Here is a 13,824-nt window from a genome sequence, read left to right on the forward strand (position 1 = left end):
ACATCATGTTTGAAGAAAGACTGGTTCTGCATATCACCCCAAAAAACAAAATGCAAAAAAGCTTTGTATGCCCAAAGCGAGAGCTGTGTCTGCGTTCTTGGCACAATGCGGTGCTTGTTCCCAGGGCAGGTTAAGCTATGCCTGGGCTGGCCCTTGTCACCAATTCTGTTTGTGGTTTTTATGGATGAAATTGTGTCTAGTTTGTGATGCTTCTTTACAAGTGATGGTAGGATGTAGCAGGAGTTGGAGGTCGGATTCCACAGTAATGTGGAGGTATCACTGTTATGATAAAGAAACAACTGAGCCAAAAGGCAAAGCTCTCAATTTACAAAGGTGTCTATGTTCTGTCCCTACAACACGTTATCACTCCTAACTCTTCAAATATGGACTCTTGGTCAGGGTCCCTCTGCTTCACTTATCAACACGCCGGGTACTCCTCTCACGTCATGAATTAACTTGCAGGGTACTCTTATTGTATACTATAGAGCACCCTAAACGTTGGTAATTGATGACAAGAGCCTGCTGCAGAAGAGCCTGTTGTCCCTATATTTATATATTTCTGAAATCACATTGTAGTGACGTATACTGAACACAAAAAATTATATAATGTAAACAACTACCTGAGAGAAACAGCAGATAAATTAATTATAGGCTATTACTTTTGTATCAGTTGTTGCATTGATGGAGGGAGTGATGTATGCTGGAAGTAGGAGTTTTTTTGTTTTTTGTTTTTTGTTTTTTTTTCCTCAGATATTTTTATTAAAGTTTCTGCATCCATTTTTACAAAAGACAAATTGAACAATATGCCGTTTTCTTTTTGAAGAACATAAAACAATATGAAACATACACTCCCACCTCCTAATTATAGGAGTACCAGTGGGTGTACAAAAAGAAAAAAGAAAGGGTCCAATCTAATAATACGAGTAGCAAACCCTGGAGTACAAGATAACAGTTCCTGAGTGTACAAGAGAGATGTGGAGAGTTTCAAAGCCCACACCCCCACACAGGCACAGAAAAAACAAAACACACAAACCAAGAAAAAACAAAAAAACAAAAAAACAAAACACAAACATAATGAGTGGTCAGCTTAGTTGTAGAGATAAGTCAATTCTGTAAGAGAAAAGAAATATGTATAAAGTAGGTAAGTAAATGCCATCATAAGGCGCAGGCACAACAGAGTCCATATACTTAAACTTAAACATCTTACTTAAACATAAGATAAAATAAAATATAATAAACTCTGACCTGGCTAATTGGGAGCGTTGCGAGACCGCAAAGTCTGAACATGGTCAAAAAAGGGTTGCCAGGTCTTAAAAAAAAGTAGGAGTTTTGGAGTGAAATGTTTTGTGTTTCATGCAATGTTCAGAAATCTTTTCCTTTTTTTTACTTTGTTACAGACACGTCTTCCTGCAACTGTTAGCAGCACTTCAAATGAGCCATATTCCTCAAAGGGGCACAACTGTTGTTTCTTGTTTTTGCACTCAGGAAAAATGCTGCTGTGGTCAGACAACAAATACAGAGTTTTGCACATCATTACCCAACTGTGACTTAGTGTTCTATCGAAATTTAAAACGAATCAAGGCAGGAGATCAGGCAGAGTATAAGAGAGCCCACTACGAACTGCATCAGAGCAGCAAAGCGGGCCCACTCACAACAATTTGAAGGCTACTACCTCAACAACAACACGCACAGGGAATTAAAGCTGTCACAAACTACAGGGGAACCACAACAACCACAGACCCCTGAGACACCACCCTTCCAGACAGTGGCGGTCCTAGCCTGTTTGGCGCCCTGGGCGAACACTCCCCCCCACACACACACACACACAGACAAAACATATTAAGGATTGCACATTAACATAAAACTGTTGTACACACACACATATGAAGAGGGAGAGAGTATGCATAGTATGCAAACGGCTACTATCAGCCATAGCAGCCATAGCAGCAGTCTTTACTCTAATTATTAGAGTAAAGACTGCGAGCCGCGCCCTCTCATTCAACGTCAGTGTCTGACCTCACAAATGTGCTTCTGGAAGACTGGTGCAAAAACACACTCCTAAACTTTTATTAAAGCCTTCTCAGAAGAGCTGAAGCTTTTATGGCTGCAAAGGGTGAGTCGATATCATATTTAACCCTATGGAAAAAGAATAGGATGCCACTTAAGTTCATATGGCTGTGAAAGCAGACGAGCAAATACGAAAGTATATCCACACTCTAACACAGGGGTGGCCAACCAGTCAGAGACCAAGAGCCACTTTTTTTTTTACTGTGTTACCGCAAAGAGCCACATCATACGCATGGGCACACATGAACATCACCCATCCTTTCCCCTCTCTCTCCCTCTCCCTCCCTCTCTCCCTCTCTCTCTCTCTCTCTCTCTCTCTCTCACACACACACACACACACATATCTCTGCTCAGCCAGATTTATTGTAAATGTCACACACCAACATGATAATGACAGAAATGGACTCCTACAGTACTAAAACCACAGGCCAGTCATTTTCAACAATGAACATTGTGTGCACTGTCTCACACACACAAACTCTCAGTTCAACCAAGTCCACAAACAAAAATATAATAATCTACAATAGCATTTACTTTTATAATGCATGTTGTTTAGTGGGACTTCTGGCATTCCTTGCCTTGAACAATCCTCTTTAAATCTGGCTTGTATTCCGTTGTTGTCACTTGAAGCAATTCTTTCACATGTGTGTCAGTCAGAACAGATCGATGCTTTGATTTCACATGTTTTAGGGTAGAAAACACAGACTCGCAGACGTATGTTGACCCAAACATTGACAGTATCTTAAGCGCAGCCCGTTTGACATTGGGGTATTTTTCCATTGGCACACTTTTCCAGAACTCAATGGTCCCTTCCCTTAAAGCAGGTTTCAATTGGTCCTCTTCACAAAGATCGATCATCTCCAACTCAGCCGCAGCTTCATCTGTGACTAGCGGGACTTTCAAACAGCCGGTCTCTGCATTAAATGGGTCGACGAGGAACGTAATCTGTGGCCTTTTCAATTGTAGATCATGGAACCGGGTCACGAAGCTTTCGTGCAAGTTTTCAATCAGCGTTGCATATCTGGCTCTTTGCTTACTCAGGGCAGCACTGGCGACTTGCCCGCTGGCTTTTAGCAGAGTGGGAAAATGCGTTAAATCTCCCTTTTGAATATGTGTCTTGAACAGCTTCAGTTTGTTGACAAACGCAAACACACTTTGCACTAGGTCAGGGAGCATTTTTAACTTACCCTGCAGGGTCAGGTTCAGTCTGTCCAAGTGACACAGCATGTCGACCAAAAAGGCCAGATCCATAATCCACTTGAGGTCCGAGAGCTCGGGATAGTCCTTGTCCTTCTTTTCCATAAACAGTTTCACGGCATCCAAAAGCTCAAAGAAGCTCTGACCGCTTCGTAAATTTTTGGAAAAACTGTATCTGCTTTTCTGCCTGACTTTTCAAAGTGGCCAACTCGTACTTGCGAAGTTCAGTCCCTTTTGGAAATTCCTGGTCGATGTTAGCATGGAGTGAGCTGAAGTGGCGCTGAAGATTTGAAGCTTTGAAATGTGCTAATGACGTCTGACATATAAGGCAGAATGGCTTACCATTGCGTTCAACAAAAAAATATAAACTCTCCCACTCTGTTAAAAACGTCCTGTGTTCATCTTCATATTTTCTTTTTGCTGTGCATTTTTTTCCTGCCATTTTAAGGGCGAACTTGCTCCTACTGGGAAACTTTGCGGTATTTTCATCTCACACACATGCGCATTTGATGAAAATACCGTATTGAACTCAAGCGAAGCGAACGCGCACATTTTAAAACAACAACATAAAAAAAATCAAAACACAAACTTTGATATGAACGTAAGAGCCGCATGAAACCAGGCAAAGAGCCGCATGCGGCTCGAGAGCCGCGGGTTGGCCACCCCTGCTCTAACACAAGTTTCTATAAACTCTGCTGAGTAACTCTGTGGTGTGCTTCTTCCTCCTGCGCTTCCTGACTCACATTTTTATACAATCCCAGCAGTCTGTTGTGGTACATGAGTTCCTCCTACTCTACATTTACTAGGGGTGGGGGGGGGGAATCGATTCTGTGTCGTATCGTGATATTTTGTTTGCTAATAATGTATCAATACAGGGACAGCAGAAATCGATATTTTGTTATAAAAAAGGTTTTTGTGCTCTGACTTCAGAGCATGTTGATCCTTTTTCTGAGCAAGAATCCTGACATTCCTTCACTGTCCAAATGTGTTCAACTTTTTTTTGGCAGCAATAAACATGACAGTTTACTTATTGTAATTTAAGACATGTTTTATTTTAATTAAGTTTAAAACTTTTTTATTTAATGTAAAATTATATTTTGTTTTAATTTACTTTCAAATTCTTCAGTTGCTGAATGGGCTGCATAGTTTTCATAAATTGCATAGTTCAGAATAGCTGTAATTGTACCAGATGGTTGCATTCAGTTAGTACATGACTTAATAATTGATCAACAAATCGATTTACTCTGCCTTACAGAAACCTGGTTGCAGCAGGATGATTATGTTAGTTTAAATTAATCAACACCCCCGAGTCATTCTAACTACCAGAAATCTCGAAGCACAGGCCGAGGGGGCGGTGTGGCAGCAATTTTTCACACCAGCCTATTAATTAATGAAAGACCAAGACAGACTTTTAATTCATTTGAAAGCCTGATGCTTAACATTGTCCACCCCAGCTGTGAAACTCAGAAACCAGTCTTACTTGATATCATCTGTCGTCCACCTGGGCCTTACACAGAGTTTCTGTCTGATTTCTCAGACTTTTTATCTGATTTAGTTCTGAGCTCAGATAAAATAATTATTGTGGGTGATTTTAACATCCATGTAGATGCTAAAAATGACAGCCTCAACATGGCATTTAATCTGTTATTAGACTCAATTGGTTTCTCTCAAAATGTAAAAGAACCCACCCACCACTTTAATCACACTCTAGATCTTGTTTTAACTTATGGCATAGAAACTGAACATTTAACAGTGTTTCCTGAAAACCCTCTCCTGTCTGATCATTTCCTGATAACATTTACATTTACAATAATTGATTACACAGCGGTGGAGAGTAGACTTTATCACAGTAGATGTCTTTCTGAAAGCGCTGTAACTAAGTTTAAGAATATAATCCACCCACTGTTATCATCTCCAATGCCCTGTACCAACACAGAGCAGAGCAGCTATCTGAACGCTACCCCAACAGAGGTCGATTATCTTGTTAATAATTTCACCTCCTCACTACGTACGACTCTGGATACTGTAGCTCCAGTGAAAACTAAGGTCTCTAATCAGAAGTACCTGACTCCGTGGTATAATTCTCAAACACGTACCCTAAAGCAGATGACTCGTAATCTGGAGAGGAAATGGCGTGTCACAAATCTAGAGGATCATCATTTAGCCTGGAGAAAAAGTTTGCTGCTTTATAAGAAAGCCCTCCGCAAAGCCAGAACATCTTACTATTCATCACTGATTGAAGAAAATAAGAACAACCCCAGGTTTCTCTTCAGCTCTGTAGCCAGGCTGACAAAAAGTCAGAGCTCTGTTGAGCCAACCATCCCTTTAACGTTAACTAGTAATGACTTCATGAACTTCTTCACAAATAAAATTTTTATCATTAGAGAAAAAATTACCAGTAATCATCCCACAGATGTAATATTATCTACAGCTACTCTTAGTACCATTGATGTTAAGTTAGACTCTTTTTCTCCAATTGATCTTTCTGAGTTAACTTCAATAATTACTTCCTCCAAACCATCAACGTGTCTTTTAGACCCCATTCCTACAAAACTGCTCAAAGAAGTCCTGCCATTAATTAATTCTTCGATCTTAAATATGATCAACCTATCTCTAATAATCGGCTATGTACCACAGGCCTTCAAGCTGGCTGTAGTTAAACCTTTACTCAAAAAGCATCTCTAGACCCAGCAGTCTTAGCTAATTATAGGCCAATCTCCAACCTTCCTTTCATATCAAACATCCTTGAAAGAGTAGTTGTCAAACAGCTAACAGATCATCTGCAGAGGAATGGTTTATTTGAAGAGTTTCAGTCAGGTTTCAGAGCTCAGCACAGCACAGAAACAGCTTTAGTGAAGGTTACAAATGATCTTCTTATGGCCTCTGACAGTGGACTCATCTCTGTGCTTGTCCTGCTAGACCTCAGTGCAGCGTTCGATACTGTTGACCATAATATCCTATTAGAGCGATTAGAACATGCTGTAGGTATTACAGGTACTGTGCTGCAGTGGTTTGTATCATATCTATCTAATAGACTCCAGTTTGTGCATGTAAATGGAGAGTCCTCTTCACACACTGAGGTTAATTATGGAGTTCCACAGGGTTCAGTGCTAGGACCAATTCTGTTTACATTATACAGGCAGCATCATTAGAAGACATAGCATACATTTACACTGCTATGCAGATGACACCCAGCTCTATCTGTCCATGAAGCCAGATAACACACACCAATGAGTTAAACTGCAGGAATGTCTTAAAAACATAAAGACCTGGATGGCCGCTAACTTTCTGCTTCTTAATTCAGATAAAACTGAGGTTATTGTGCTCGGCCCTGAAAAGCCTAGAAATATGGTATCTAACCAGATTCTTACCCTGGATGGCATTACCTTGGCCTCCAGTAACGCTGTGAGGAACCTTAGAGTCATTTTTGACCAGGACATGTCCTTCAATGCACATATTAAACAAATATGTAAGACTGCGTTCTTCCATTTGCACAACATCTCTAAAATTAGAAATATTCTGTCTCAGAGTGACGCTGAAAAACTAGTTCATGCATTTATTACTTCCAGGCTGGACTACTGTAATTCATTATTATCAGGATGTCCAAAAAACTCACTGAAAAGTCTTCAGTTAATCCAAAATGCTGCAGCAAGAGTCCTGACAGGGACTAGAAAGAGAGAGCAGATTTCTCCTGTTTTGGCTTCCTGTTAAATCCAGAATTGAATTCAAAATCCTGCTCCTCACATACAAGGTCTTAAATAATCAGGCCCCATCTTATCTTAATGACCTTGTAGTACCATATCACCCTATTAGAGCACTTCGCTCTCGCTCTGCAGGCCTACTTGTTGTTCCTAGAGTATTTAAAAGTAGAATGGGAGGCAGAGCCTTCAGTTTTCAGGCCCCTCTTCTGTGGAACCAGCTTCCAGTTTGGATTCAGGAGACAGACACTATCTCTACTTTCAAGATTAGGCTTCAAACTTTCCTTTTTGCTAAAGCATATAGTTAGGGCTGGACCAGGTGACCCTGAATCCTCCCTTAGTTATGCTGCAATAGACGTAGGCTGCCGGGGGATTCCCATGATGCATTGAGTTTTTCCTTTCCAGTCACCTTTCTCACTCACTATGTATTAACAGACCTCTCTGCATTGAATCATATCTGTTATTAACCTCTGTCTCTCTTCCACAGCATGTCTTTTATCCTGTCTTCCTTCTCTCACCCCAACCGGTCGCAGCAGATGGCCCCGCCCCTCCCTGAGCCTGGTTCTGCTGGAGGTTTCTTCCTGTTAAAAGGGAGTTTTTCCTTCCCACTGTCGCCAAAGTGCTGCTCATAGGGGGTCATATGATTGTTGGGTTTTTCTCTGTATCTATGAAGCGCCTTGAGGCGACTTATGTTGTGATTTGGCGCTATATAAATAAAATTGAATTGAATTGAATTGAAAGTTAAGTTGGACTAGACTGTAATACAAACCGTTCAGTTTGTCACCAATATAACTGACTGAAATGAGAGAAAGACTGAGTGTGAGACTTTATCAATATTCATTTTATCTAATATCAAAGTTTACCATTATGTACAGAATCTGAATATTGCAAAATATTTTAAAAAATTGCAATAATATCGTATCGTGCGTTAAGTATTGTGATAATATTGTATCGTGGGATGTATGGTGATTCCCACCTCTAACATTTACCCAATAAAAAGAACATATTTCTATTGAGCGTTTTTTATTTGCTGTGTTAAGACAGAATACAAACTCGTCAAACTTTGCGTTTATGTATTTATCTTTTTACAGGACACTAATTATTTTACATACCAACATCAAGAATACAGGCAGTTATGTGATATGTTTTGGTATAAAAAGTGAAAACAATGCAAAAACACCTGAATGTGGGGACCCTACTGCTCACATAGAATGTAATAAAATGCCTATTTAAATATTGCTATATGAGTAAACACACAATGTGACAGACCACAAGTCTTTGCTGTCACTTTTGTTTGTGCTGCATGTGTTGGCTCATGTAGAAGTACAGTTATACAGAAGAGTGGCAAAATTTATTGCCCAACAATGTGACAGACTGATAAATTTAAACAAACTCATCCTTTCAAGGTAAAGCTGCTAAAGGTGGTTCTACAAGCTACTGAATCAGAATCACTGGGTGTATTTAGGTTGCTTTTTTAATGTACTTATCCCTCCTGATAGTTTTTTTTCTTTTTACTAGTTCTGCTTTTGGTTAGTGTCCTCGTCGCTCTGGCTGGAGTGAGACGTTACTTTACGCCCATCGGCATTGCACAGGTAGTCAAACATCTCTAGGATGACACATCCGTACATGCCATCACGAGATCCAAGCGTAGTTTCAAGGCAGCACAATATCTTCCACCCCTCGCCCCCCACCCCTCGTAGCAGATGACTACCCCTGCTTGAGCCTGGTTATGCGGGAGGTTTCTTCCTTTTAAAAGATATTTTTTCCTTCCCGTTGTCACCAAGTACTTGCTCATAGAAGGTCATCTGATTGTTAGGGTTTTCAATAAGAGGCACCCTGTGAAGCAACAGTTGAAGTTGATGTGAGATATGGATGATGCAGAAAGATATTAATTTGCCACTCACGACAATGCGTGCCCTCACGAAGGACTGGCAATATTGTCATGGCCCAAGAGCTGACAATAGAATATGTGCATCAACGTTCACTTATGCACATGCATGCGTGTGTGCATGTTCACATATACACGCATGCTTGTGAACATGCACACATTTACCCTTGTGTGCATGAGTATGCACAGCATGCCTCCCGTTGGAGGGTTTAGATTAGCTGATTGCATCATTGAGTAACAACTAACCGTTGAAAGAAAGGGAATGGCACAGAGCCTCTTAAAAAAACTTCTTGTATTCAGAAACTGTGTTCAACTCGATTCTTGTCTGAAGGCTTTCTAACAGTTGACTCTTTTATATCATTCCTCCATTAAAAAGCAGACTAGAAAACCATAGCAGAAGCAATACCCTGTAGCTCAGTAGTTTCTATGTTAATGTTATTTCCTGGATGACTATTAAGCAACCCAACATCCAAATGTTATTTTAGGCACTACAGAAAATAGTTCTTCACAGTTTGTATTCATTATAACTGTGATAAAGTTCATAGTGCATGCTCATCGTTGAGACGAGGAATGAGGAATTTCCAGAGATAGAAGTACATGCTGCATAGCAGATGCAGCATGTACTTCTATCAGTGCTAAACAGTCATTCATGTAGCTGCCCACTTGGAATTACCACTCATGACGCAGAGAGCTTCGACTGATGCAACTTTATTCTCTCCTCTTTTAAACCATCGACAATATGGCACCGTTAAAACTATAAGGATGCACAAACAAATGCCATTATAACATTTTAGTAGAAATGAAGAAATTCACATTTTACATCATAGAAAATTATATGTTGAACTCAAATCAGGACATTAACATAAATCAGCACCTTTAAACAATTTATGTCACAGCATTTAACAAATGAAAATAAAGACAACCTGTGTCTTAAATAAAATAAACAATCGTTTGCAATCATTACACAAACTTCTGCTTCCAATCATGCTGAACCTGCTAGCAGCCTCCTCATCTCTTTGCCAGTCTTTCCACACCACAAACCAATGACATGCATGTACAAAACAAAAAGCAATTCAACCACATTGTATAAATGTTCCCAAGTTATAGCATGTGACAGGTAAATAAAGTTCATGGTTTTACATGAATATTTCCAAAAATAAAGGTTGTTCACTCACTCTGAAGCAACGTGTTTGTGTCGTTTCACTGAGAACAGAACAGGAAGTCTGACACAATAAAAGAGGAAGTGCTAAGGTACTCTTAAAAATAAAAGCGCAGGGTAAAGTGGCCTTGCCGGTATTTGCCAAAAACTGATTGCTTGTATTTAAACTGCTATAAATAACTTGCTGGTCTATAATATGTGAAACATATGTCAAATGTATCCCTCATGAATGATATCATGTCATTTTCAAATCAAATCAAATCAAAATTTATTTATATAGCACATATTAAAAACAACAGTGTTGACCATAGTGCTTCACAGTCAATAAAAACATGAGACAGTTAAAACAAACAATAGAAGAGGACAACAAACAATAGGTAACAACGCAACAAGCTAAAACAGCCAACTAGACAGAATCAAAAGCCAAAGTAAAAAAATAAGTTTTAAGACGTAATTTAAAAGACTGGATAGACTCGGCAGTGCGAATATGAACGGGGAGGTTATTCCAGAGTCTGGGTGCCACGGATGCAAAGGCCCGGTCGCCTCTCGACTTCATTCGAGTCCTAGGTTGTGCTAGGAGCCTATGGTTGGATGATCTAAGTGCCCTGTTGGGATTGTATGAATGGAGTAAATCAGAAAGATAACTGGGCGATAAATTATTCAAAATATTAAAAGTGAACAAAAGAATTTTAAAATCTATACGATATTTAACAGGGAGCCAATGTAATTTGGCTAAAATTGGAGTTATGTGTTCATGAATTCTTGTACCTGTTAAAAGACGCGCAGCTGCATTTTGAATTAACTGGAGCCGGCAAAGAGAGGAGTGTTGGAGGCCCGAGTAGAGGGAGTTACAGTAGTCCAATCTGGATGTAATAAATGCGTGGATAAGCTTTTCAAGATCTTTTAAAGGAAGGAACGGCTTTGCTTTGGAAATCTGACGCAACTGGTAAAAGCTGTTTTTTACCACAGTGGACACCTGTTTCTCGAGTTTAAAAGAGCCATCCAGGAACACTCCGAGGTTTCTTACAGTGGACAAAAGATGGCTAGCGAGAGGGCCTAGGGCGTCAGCTAACTGGTCTAGCGGAGTGTGACTACCAAAGACTATGATTTCGGTCTTATTCTCGTTTAATGTAAGAAAATTATGTGATAACCAAATTTTTACTTCATGCAAACAGTTGAACAGAGGTTGCAAAGAAGCAGTCACATCGGATTTCAAAGGTAAATAAATCTGGATATCATCGGCATAACAGTGAAAGGAGATGTTATGTTTTCTAAAAATTAATCCCAACGGCAACATGTACAAAGAGAAAAGAGCAGGACCGAGCACGGACCCTTGAGGCACACCACAATAAATAGGGGCAGAAGCCGAGGAGTGTTGCCCCATAGCAACAGAGAACGACCTCTCTGAGAGATAGGATTTAAACCAAGATAAAACCGTACCTTTGAGACCAACAACATGTTCCAATCTTGATAGAAGAATGTTGTGATTAACCGTGTCAAAAGCAGCAGACAAGTCAAGTAAAACTAAGACCACAGAATATCCAGCAACAAACAACATTCCTGTAACAAGGTAGAAGCCGCAATCAGTTTTTGGCAGTGACTTTATGTATCCTTTATTTATGCAGTTAAAAAAAGTTATTGTTGACTTTAAATCTGGCCAAGAGGACAGCTGAAATTGCAACAAATGCAAAAATAGTTATGTAAACATATTTTAAGTGGACAATAGGGAGGACATAAGAAGCTAAGCAGGGAAGATAAGGGCAGGAGAGGAGAAAAGTGCGACCGCCTTCGCTGAGAGCCAAAAGAGAAGGCTCTGTCTTTGAATCTGACTAAAGTCTGTGTAAGTTTTCAAATGTCTCACATTCCTTGTTTGCAAACAGCTGGCAGTCACTGGGACTAAACATAGCCTGAGCAGTTATGAACAAGACTTTTTGTCTTAACTGTAACTTCCAGTTAGTGTGGGTGTGCCTGGCTACAGTTTCCCGTCAGATTTGCATAGTCAGAACTTCCGGACAAATGAACTACACTCCTTTCAGCCCTAAAACACTTAAAACAACTGACACAGCACATCTCGCCACAATAGTCAGTTTGTATGACAAACCAAATCTGGGAGTGGCTGATGCATTCATCTACATGCTGCAGAGAGGTTATACTTCCATCTAGACAGTAACAGCTGCTAGGCTTTTTTGATTTCTTAAGTGCGATTCGGCCATTTGGTGATGCACAAATACATCAGAGATAAGCAGGAGCAGGAGTACAGCACAGATGTGTTGGATTTTGTGGAGAGGTATGGGAGAAATCCCAGATGTGAACAGGCCAGAGAGATGGTGATGTTGATGTGATGTGGGGAAGTACCAGTACCTGTGGGGGGACACTCCCACTAGGTTTAAATCTGGGACTCCCCACCATTTGACCTTAGAACTGAAGAAGCTTCTCGGATGAGAGGTGAAACGTCTTCAAGCAACTTAAAGAAGTCCAGACGCTTTTCTTTGCAAGCTCCTTAGACTACGATGACCTGAATGAATGAAGTCACTTTGAATGCGTTGTGATTGTTGGTGCTAGACGCAGTGTTGCCAACTCCTCAGTAAGGAAAATCGCTATTGGCTGTGCTAAAAGTCGCTAGAAGTCGCTAAATGACGTCATCGCCTAATTTGCATAATTGGTCATGCTAATGTAATTGTAACCTGCGTTGTTGGAGAGAGGAATAACATCGTGGAAGAGACATAAGGTGAGTAAAAAACGTCTTAAACGAATTTAGAATTTATTTAGAACTACAAATTATTATTAAATTTCTTTAATTTATTACAATTATTATTTTTTAATAATGTCACAATTCCAACCCTGCTCCTTTATCCGGGCCTGGACCGGCAAAAGTGACCCGAGATTGGCACTCTGGTGGAGTTAATTTGTGTGTAGGCTATGTGTGTTTATAAGTCGTTTTAAACCTTGTGATCCACAAAACAGCATAACAGTAAAAGAAGAACAGACTGTGTTACAGTCAGTGCGGAGCAGCGACTTTGCTCATAAGCGATTCATTTGCAGTTTGGACGCACGGGTGTGAACATCTCCTGCCCTGATAGCGTGTTGAGCTGGGGGAGGACCATCCTCCGCCCGTGAGCGCTTTGGAACGGGCGAGGTGCCCACGGCAGCACCGCTGCTTGTTGAGAGTGAAAGCGATACGCGCTTTCACGTCAAAAAGTCGTCATAAATAAGTCTCCAGTAACACCAGAAAAAGTCGCCAGATTTGTCGCTAGTCGCTTTTTAGAAAAAAAGTCGCTAAGGGGCTCTGAAAACTCGCTAAATATAGCGACAAAGTCGCTAAGTTGGCAACACTCGCCAGACGGGCTGGTCTGAGTATTTCAAAAGCTGCTGATCCGCAATAACTGTCCCACCAAATGAGGTGACCGTAGATGCACAGCTTGTTACAGGAGAGGGCGGCAAAGACAAAGAAACTAAAAGCACACAGGCCGTGACGTGACGAAAAAGAAATAGAGCTCTTGCTGTAATGTCGTAATAAAAGGCGCGCATCGTCTGCGCCAGCGCGTCGACGTTTCAAAACATTCACATGGACAATGAATGAAGGCACCACCATTATTACCGTGTTATGAAGTTCCGTTAACCGTCCCGCCTATGAGCCGATGAGGAACCGTCCAATCAGGCCGTCTCCTCCTCTTTGGAAAGAACCTCTGATCTTCACGAGCTGTGGATTCATCCGAGAGGCTTTTTTAAACTGAGAGGAGGCTCGCCTCACGGTGACTGCGCGACGTTTCTAACGAAAGTCATCCCCGCGTCTCGCTCCCTCTTTCATCCTGTAA

Source organism: Rhamphochromis sp. 'chilingali' (genome assembly GCF_963969265.1).
Source record: "Rhamphochromis sp. 'chilingali' genome assembly, chromosome: 3".
NCBI classification, from domain to species: domain Eukaryota; kingdom Metazoa; phylum Chordata; class Actinopteri; order Cichliformes; family Cichlidae; genus Rhamphochromis; species Rhamphochromis sp. 'chilingali'.